The sequence below is a fragment of the Eriocheir sinensis genome, chromosome 27 (assembly GCF_024679095.1).
Source record: "Eriocheir sinensis breed Jianghai 21 chromosome 27, ASM2467909v1, whole genome shotgun sequence".
Taxonomy (NCBI): Eukaryota; Metazoa; Arthropoda; class Malacostraca; order Decapoda; family Varunidae; genus Eriocheir; species Eriocheir sinensis.
Window position 1 is genome coordinate 13,357,228 of NC_066535.1, and position 7,742 is coordinate 13,364,969.

Genomic DNA, 7,742 nt, shown 5'->3' on the forward strand with positions numbered 1-7,742 from the left:
CATTTTTCCTATCCACTTCTCAATCTCCTTACCACTGCGCTTTCTCCAATCCACATGTAATCATCTTTCCATCCACTCTCACTTTTCCTATCCACCTCCACGTCTTATCCACAGCTATCCACATGCACGTGTTGAGCCGGAGTCTGCCACGCCCTCCAGACCACAGAAGATCCACCCATATCCCACAGACAACGCCCTCCTCTTCCACCTCTTCTTCCTTGTTGTTCCTTCTTCCTCTCAATTGCTTCCTCTCTATCTTCACTTTTCTTCGAGTATTTTATCCTTTCTTTGATTTTTTGTTTCTTGTTTTTCTGTTACTTTACTTCTCTTATTCTAACCTCCTTTCTTTCTTTCTTCTATTTCGTGTTTCTTATCTCCCCTTACACCGCTTCATATCCTCCTTCCTTCATCTCTGCATCCTGTCTTTTAATTGTTTTCCTTCTCCTCCTCCTCCTCCTTATTTTCCTCTCAAGACAACACTGATATCGTTTCCCCGTCGCCTCGTCTCGCTCCGACACACACACACACACACACACACACACACACACACACACACATGAACGCGTCGTCGCCAGTGCAATGAACTTTTAAACTCACTCACTCGCTCACTCACTCACTCACTCACTCACACGCCATTTTACCACAAGACAATCTGCACGCAAAAAAAAAAGAGGAAAAAAAAACACCTCGAATATTCCCACCGAGTCATATATTGTTCGCTTTATTAACGGGGACCAAAAAAACAGACATATATTACCCGGTTCTGTTGACGCGAAACGCACCCGTAAATAAACAGATTCGCCCTAACACACGCGGCAAGCACCTCCTTACTCATCGTACAAACAAACGGACGCAGCGGACTGGACTACTGAATCATTGTATTTTTGGACCGGTTTCGTACGCGGAAGAACTTCGTACAAAATCAGATTGTAACAGGAAGTGGTGATGAGGATGATGAGGATGGTGGTGGTGATGGCAGTGGTAGGTACTCTTATGTGGGGAGGGGAGGTGGGGTGGGAGGTAAGGAGGGAGCGAGGGAGGGAAGGAGAGTGAGAGTGGGAGGAAAAGGTACAAATGAAAGGGAAAGGAGGAAGGAGTGAAGAGGAGGAGGAAGCGGTGAAGTGGGGGATGAGGAGGAAGAAGAAGAGGAGGAGGAAAGGAAAGAAGATGAAGAAGAGGAGGAGAGGGGAAAGAAGGAGGAAGAGGAGTAAGGGAGAAGGAGGAAGAGGAGGATAGGGAGGTGAAGGAGGAAAAGGAGGAGAAGGAGGAGTTAACAGGAGGAGGCGAACCAGAAGGAGGTGGAGCTGTTGCTAGAGGAAGACGAGGAGGAGGAGGAGGAGGAGGAGGAGGAGGAGAAAATGGAGGAGGAGGCAAGAAAGAAGATTGGTGACTAATAAAGAACATAAAGGGAGTCTCTGTGCACACACACACACACACACACACACAGACACACACACTCACACACACAGACACACATAGGAATACAATATCAGACGTGCGTGTTGACAACCAGCTGTCGTGTTCTCTCTCTCTCTCTCTCTCTCTCTCTCTCTCTCTCTCTCTCTCTCTCTCTCTCTCTCTCTCTCTCTCTCTCTCTCTCTCTCTCTCTCTCTCTCTCTCTCTCTCGACTTGGGGGTCACGAACGTCAGGTCTTCTGGAAATCTTTATACTATTGGGGAAGGGAGGATGAAGGGGAAGGGAAGGGAAGGGCAAGGGAAGGGAAGGGGAAGGGGAGGGAACAGTGGAGTAAGAAGGAAAGGGGAAAGGAAAAAGAATAGGATGGAAGGGGTAAGAGAGAGGAACAAGAAGGGAGGGGGATAAAGAAATGGGAAGTGAAAAGGATGGGAGAGGAAGGGGAAGGGTGGAGAGGAGGAAGGGTGGAAGAGAAGAGGGGAAAGAGAAGAGGAGGAAGGGAGGGGAACGGGCAAGGAAGGACAAGGAAAGGGTAAGGATGAGAAAGGGTAGGAGACTGAAAGGGACACAGAGAGAAAGGGGGAATGAAAGGGATGGAAGGGGGAATGAAAGGGATGGAAGGGGAAAGGGAAGGGGAGATCTTCATTCACTTTTTCCAAACTTCATTCATTCTGGAAAGTGAATCGATAGAACAATTTCTTGCATAAATTACAAGTGTCTGGCGTTCGTGTGTGTGTGTGTGTGTGTGTGTGTGTGTGTGTGTGTGTGTGTAGGATAATGAACACACACACACACACACACACACACACACACACACACACACACGCACAGTCGATCAGAATAACGAAGTAAATATTTGATTAACGGTGAATGGTGGTGAATGGTGGTGGTGGTGATGTGACGAGCAGGAGAAGGGGAAAGCTAAGGGTATTTGAAGGACATGTGGTGAGGCGTGAGGGGAGAATACTTGGTGATGTGGTGGTGGTGGTGGGGAACAGGTGGGTCCAGGTGGCGTGACAATCATTTACCTCCACCACCACCACCTTCCAAAGCACCACCGTTACTACTACTACTACTACTACTACTACTACTACTACTACTACTACTACTACTACTACTACTACTACTACAACTGGATCAGCGTTATATTCTTTTTAGTGGTCTATAAACCATCACCAATTACCACCACCCTCAACACCACTACCTCCATGACCACCACCACCACCATCTTGCACCAGCGCCAACACCACGAATCAATGTGTGACCTATGCGCGAACTCCACCACTGCACCACCACCACCACCACCACCATCCACTTCGCAACCCACTCATCACACGAAACCAAGACAACGAACTATCAACACCGCGATAAGGTAAAAAATTAGAACCTTTAAATCTTTTTCACTATCACATACAACTCTATATATTATCATTACTACTACTACTACTACTACTACTACTACTACTACTGCCTTCTATACCACTTCGACACGACCTTATCTCCCCTATCACCACCACCATGACCACTCCAAATATCAATACCATATGCACTACCACAACCACCACCACCACCACCACCACCACCATCACCACTACGGCAAAGTTGCTATCACAATCACTCTTCTATAATCACCCTCCCCCCTCCCCCCTCCTCCCCCTCCCCCCCCTCTCACCATCAACTGTCGTGCTTGTGTTCTGCTGCAGTGTGGCGTGTCTTATCAGCTAGTCCCCCCCCCCTCCACCCCCCCCCTTCTCTGCCCCCACCCCGTCTTATTCCCTTTCATTTATTCCCTTTTCAGTCTGCAGCGGACACACACACACACACACACACACACACACACACACACACACACACACACACACACACAGGCACAAAGATACATTATAAAAAAACAAACTTTCCAAATAATAAAACGCGAGGACTTAGGCAGACAGACAGACAGACAGACAGACAGACAGACAGGTGCACACACAGACCATTACTTTTTTTAATAGCGTCCCATTAATTTGTGTCGTGTGTGACGGTAACTGACGAATTACATCGCTGGACAGACCCTTTGACGCGCAGCCAACACAGACAACAGACAGACAGACGCCCAGCAGACATAACAAGCAGGTGAGGAGCTAACAATTAAATCCCCGCCCCCTCCCGCCCCTACCCCTTCCCTGCCACGCCCCAAGGTTACGGTCAAGGGCGCGGTCAAGGGCGCGGTCAATAAGTGTCTCTATCAACAATGTAAAGTGACGGATACACTTCGGAAAATCAGCTGACGATGGAATCCGGAAGGCGGTGGAACGTGTTATCATATGTTTCACGCGTGGATGAACGATTGCGGGTTTGTGGATACGAGTTAAAGTAAAAATACACGAGGGAGGCGCCTTCCGAACACGCCACCGCGGCTCACTGCGACAGTTTTGAAAGATTTTTCTTTTGATACAAAATAATACAAGAGAAATACGACGACATAACCCACCGTGGAGGGATGATGCAACGATGTTAATTACTGCAAATAGACGGTACAATTTTGTCTGGAAATTATGAAAGAGAAAATGATGTAAAAACACACGCCGCACCAGTAATAAAGGGACCATCACGTGCCGGCGAGGAAAAAAAGATAATCCAGCCCTAGACACGAGATAATGCACGGAACGGCCCCATAAAACCTATCCCGCCTGCGACACAAAACACACGCCAGGCGCACGACAGGCCGTGACGCGCCGCTAAACGACAACGGCGGTGCAACCCTTAATAGCGCGCGATTATGCATGACACCACACACACACACACACACACGCACACTTTTGAGTTCATATACAAACCCAAAACAATTAAACTTATCGATTTATTTTGATATATTAAGATGCATAGAAAGATGACAATGCTGAGCAACAATTTTCGTCGCATGCCTTGAATAAACAAACAAAAATAAGCGGATTTGACAACTTTTTTTTTTTTTCGAAGATATGTTCACCTTATATGCCACACTAACCTAAGCCTTCATAGTTTCGGTGACATTCATGAAAAGAAAGTGGTATGCATGTTGATTGTATACAGGGCCAACAATACAGTGTACCCTCCTTTTTAAACAATGCAAGCAATACGCACAATTGTACATATGACCATGAATAGTCTGTCTGTCCCCCACGTGTGTATGCCTGTGTGTATCTATGCCTGGAACGCTGTCTGGCGGCTGGCCGGCTTGAGAGTGGCGCGGCAGACTCTCGAGGAGACTGCTCGCTAAACACAGCAATTTGGCGGGTTAATGAGGCGGAGATCAAAGGCACGCTGGCGGGCTTTGAGGGCTGAGCAGGGCCGCTTCAGCGCTAACGAGGCTTCACACGCCGTCGCTCGAAGCTTCACTCATCGTGACGAAGCGGGTCTCGATCTGCCACTAAATCGGACGTCCGTCACCCGTCACGTTTTGAATTTTACAGTTATTATTTTATTTCTATCTTCAACTCTTTATTTCTATCTTCAATCGCCGGACCACCTCCTTGGATTCTTTTTAGGAGCAGCGAGTAGCGGGCTTTTTTATTATTATTGTTTTCTTTTTTGTGTGCCCTTGAGCTGTCTCCTTTGTTGTAAAAATAAAACTATCCAACTATCTATTTATGTCTCTGCCTATCTATCTACCTATCCATTTGTCTATCTATTTATCTATCTGTCCGTCGAACTCATTTTCTGATATCACGATTTTTGCTTTGGATTTTATTAAATTTCTAGGAGTCTGTTCTGTTGGTCAATGATTTTTTTAGCTCTTATTTATTTTCGCGGGTCACTGCGTATTGGATGTTTTTAATGTTCACGGCGCCGCGGCCAATAAGTTAAAAATATCAAACGCAGTAATATCGACTTTTATGGGTTTGTGTGTAACTTCAAATAACGTTCTGTATGCCTGCCTGATCCTGTTATCGCCTCTCTCTCTCTCTCTCTCTCTCTCTCTCTCTCTCTCTCTCTCTCTCTCTCTCTCTCTCTCTCTCTCTCTCTCTCGACCAGACGATAAAGACTAGAGTGGCCAGTCATTAAGAACTGTTTATAGGCATCATTAACATTAACGGCACTTTTTTTTAATCGGTGTGTGTGTGTGTGTGTGTGTGTGTTGACTGCTGATGCTAGTTCTTGCAGGCCATCAACTTTTTTATTTTTATTTTTTGTTGTTATTTTCGTTCTTACTATACTGCTACGAATTGCTCTCTCTCTCTCTCTCTCTCTCTCTCTCTCTCTCTCTCTCTCTCTCTCTCTCTCTCTCTCTCTCTCTCTCTCTCTCTCTCTCTCTCTCTCTCTCTCTCTCTCTCTCTCTCATTCTTATATACAGGTAAAGACAAGGCTTCGTCATTTCGTCACGTCCACACAAACACACCTGGAAAAACTTTACCTGAGCGTTTTCTACCTGTCGGACCTTCCCGCCACCTCACACCCACTCGTCTGTTCCCCCACTAAACACATCTACCTGACACTTCCATCTCACCTGTCTGTCTCACCTGAGCTTCCACACACCTGCTTCCTTTCCACAGCTATTACCTATCAACCTGTTTTCCTTACCTCCCTTAATTAATACAATCACCTCTTCCACCTTTTTTATATATACTGTACATCTGTTTCACTCTCTATCACTTCGGTTCTTGTTTCTCTTTAGCGAATACTATCACCTCTTCCACTTTTTAATATACTGTACACCTATTTCACTCACTAACATGACTTTTTTTAATATTTTTTTTCATCTCGTACTTCGTTTCCAGCCTATTTAGCATTTTTTTCTTTTTCCTCTTCATTTTCGTCTTTTTCTCCTTCTCCTTTTCTTCTTCTTATTCTTAACATTATTACCTACCTTTATTTTTTTTTGCCTCATCTCAATAGACCGTCACTTTTTTATCTATTTCCTTCCTTGCCTACCTGTCACCTTATCTTACCTATACATCTCTCGCCTTATTTCTAGTCATGTCTTATTCATCCCACTTGAACTACTCTGGACCACCATCTTACTTATTTTCAACCTCATCTACCATACACACCTGTCTATCTACCTTGCCTCTTCTCATCTCCCGTTCATTAATCTCACTTTGTCTACCTATCTCTCACCTCACCTCAAGCTCACTACTCTCACATCAACTTCATCTATTCCACTTAACTTCACGTCCTTCAATTATCCACCTGCCTTACGTAACTTAATCATCCACTTCATCTTCTGGTCACGTTTTTACCTCACTCATCACGTCCACCTTTCCTCTCTTCCACCTGACTTCACGCTCGTTATCCACCTGCCGTACGCCACTTAATCATCCCCTTTCATCTTCTGCTCACGTTTCTACTTTGCACCTCATCATCCACCTCAGTTCCTCCACCTCCCTTCTCGCCCTATCTTCCACCTGATTTCACGCCCTTCATCCACCTGCCGTACGACACTTAATCATCCCCTTTCATCTTCTGGTCACGTTTCTACTTCACACCTCATCATCCACCTCAGTTCCTCCACCTCCCTTCTCGCCCACTTAACTATCTTCCACCTGACTTCACGCTCGTTATCCACCTTCATCCCTTTCATCTTCTCCTCACGTTCCTACCTCATATCTTACGCCCACCTCACCTCCTCCACCTCCATTCTCGCGCAATTAATCATCTTCCACTTTCCTTCACGGCTCCTCATCCACCTGGCTCATCAATCGCTCACGTTTCTACCTCACGTTCTACCTCACACCTCACCTTCCGCCCACCTGCTCACCTCACCTCACGCCTCCTCCTCTTCACCTGCCTCACGCCCCTCACCTGCCGCCTCCGTGCTCAGGTGCCTCCACAGGTATCGCCCAAAGACGAGTCACAAGCTCACCTCCAATTAATGTTGACTTCTGAAGGGTAACGAGGCTTTACTTTGGGTCTTATTATTATTAGGTTTGTTGTGGTATTGAGAAAGGTTATTGTCCCTGGGTTGTGGTGGCTTGTTGTTGTTGTTGCTGTTGTTGTTATTGTTGTTATTTTTTTCTTTTTTTGTTCTTCTTCTACTTCTTTTTCATCATCATATTTTTTTCTTTATCTTCCTATTCATCAAAGTAATCTTCATCTACTTCTTCACTATTTTCATCTCCTTTTTCTTTTTCTTCTCCTTTATCTATTTCTTCACCATCTTCATCATTTTCTCCCTCTTCTTCATCCTCATCTATATCTTCTTCTTTTTCTTCCTCTTTCTCTCCTTTTTCTTCTTCTTCTTCCTCTCCTTCTCCTTCTTCCCCAATTTGCGTCATGTCCTCTTCTGTAACTTCATATAATTTTTTTTTTCGTGCGTTTAAATTTTTGTACGTCGTTTTTCAATCTAATTGGGGTAAGAAAAAAAATAA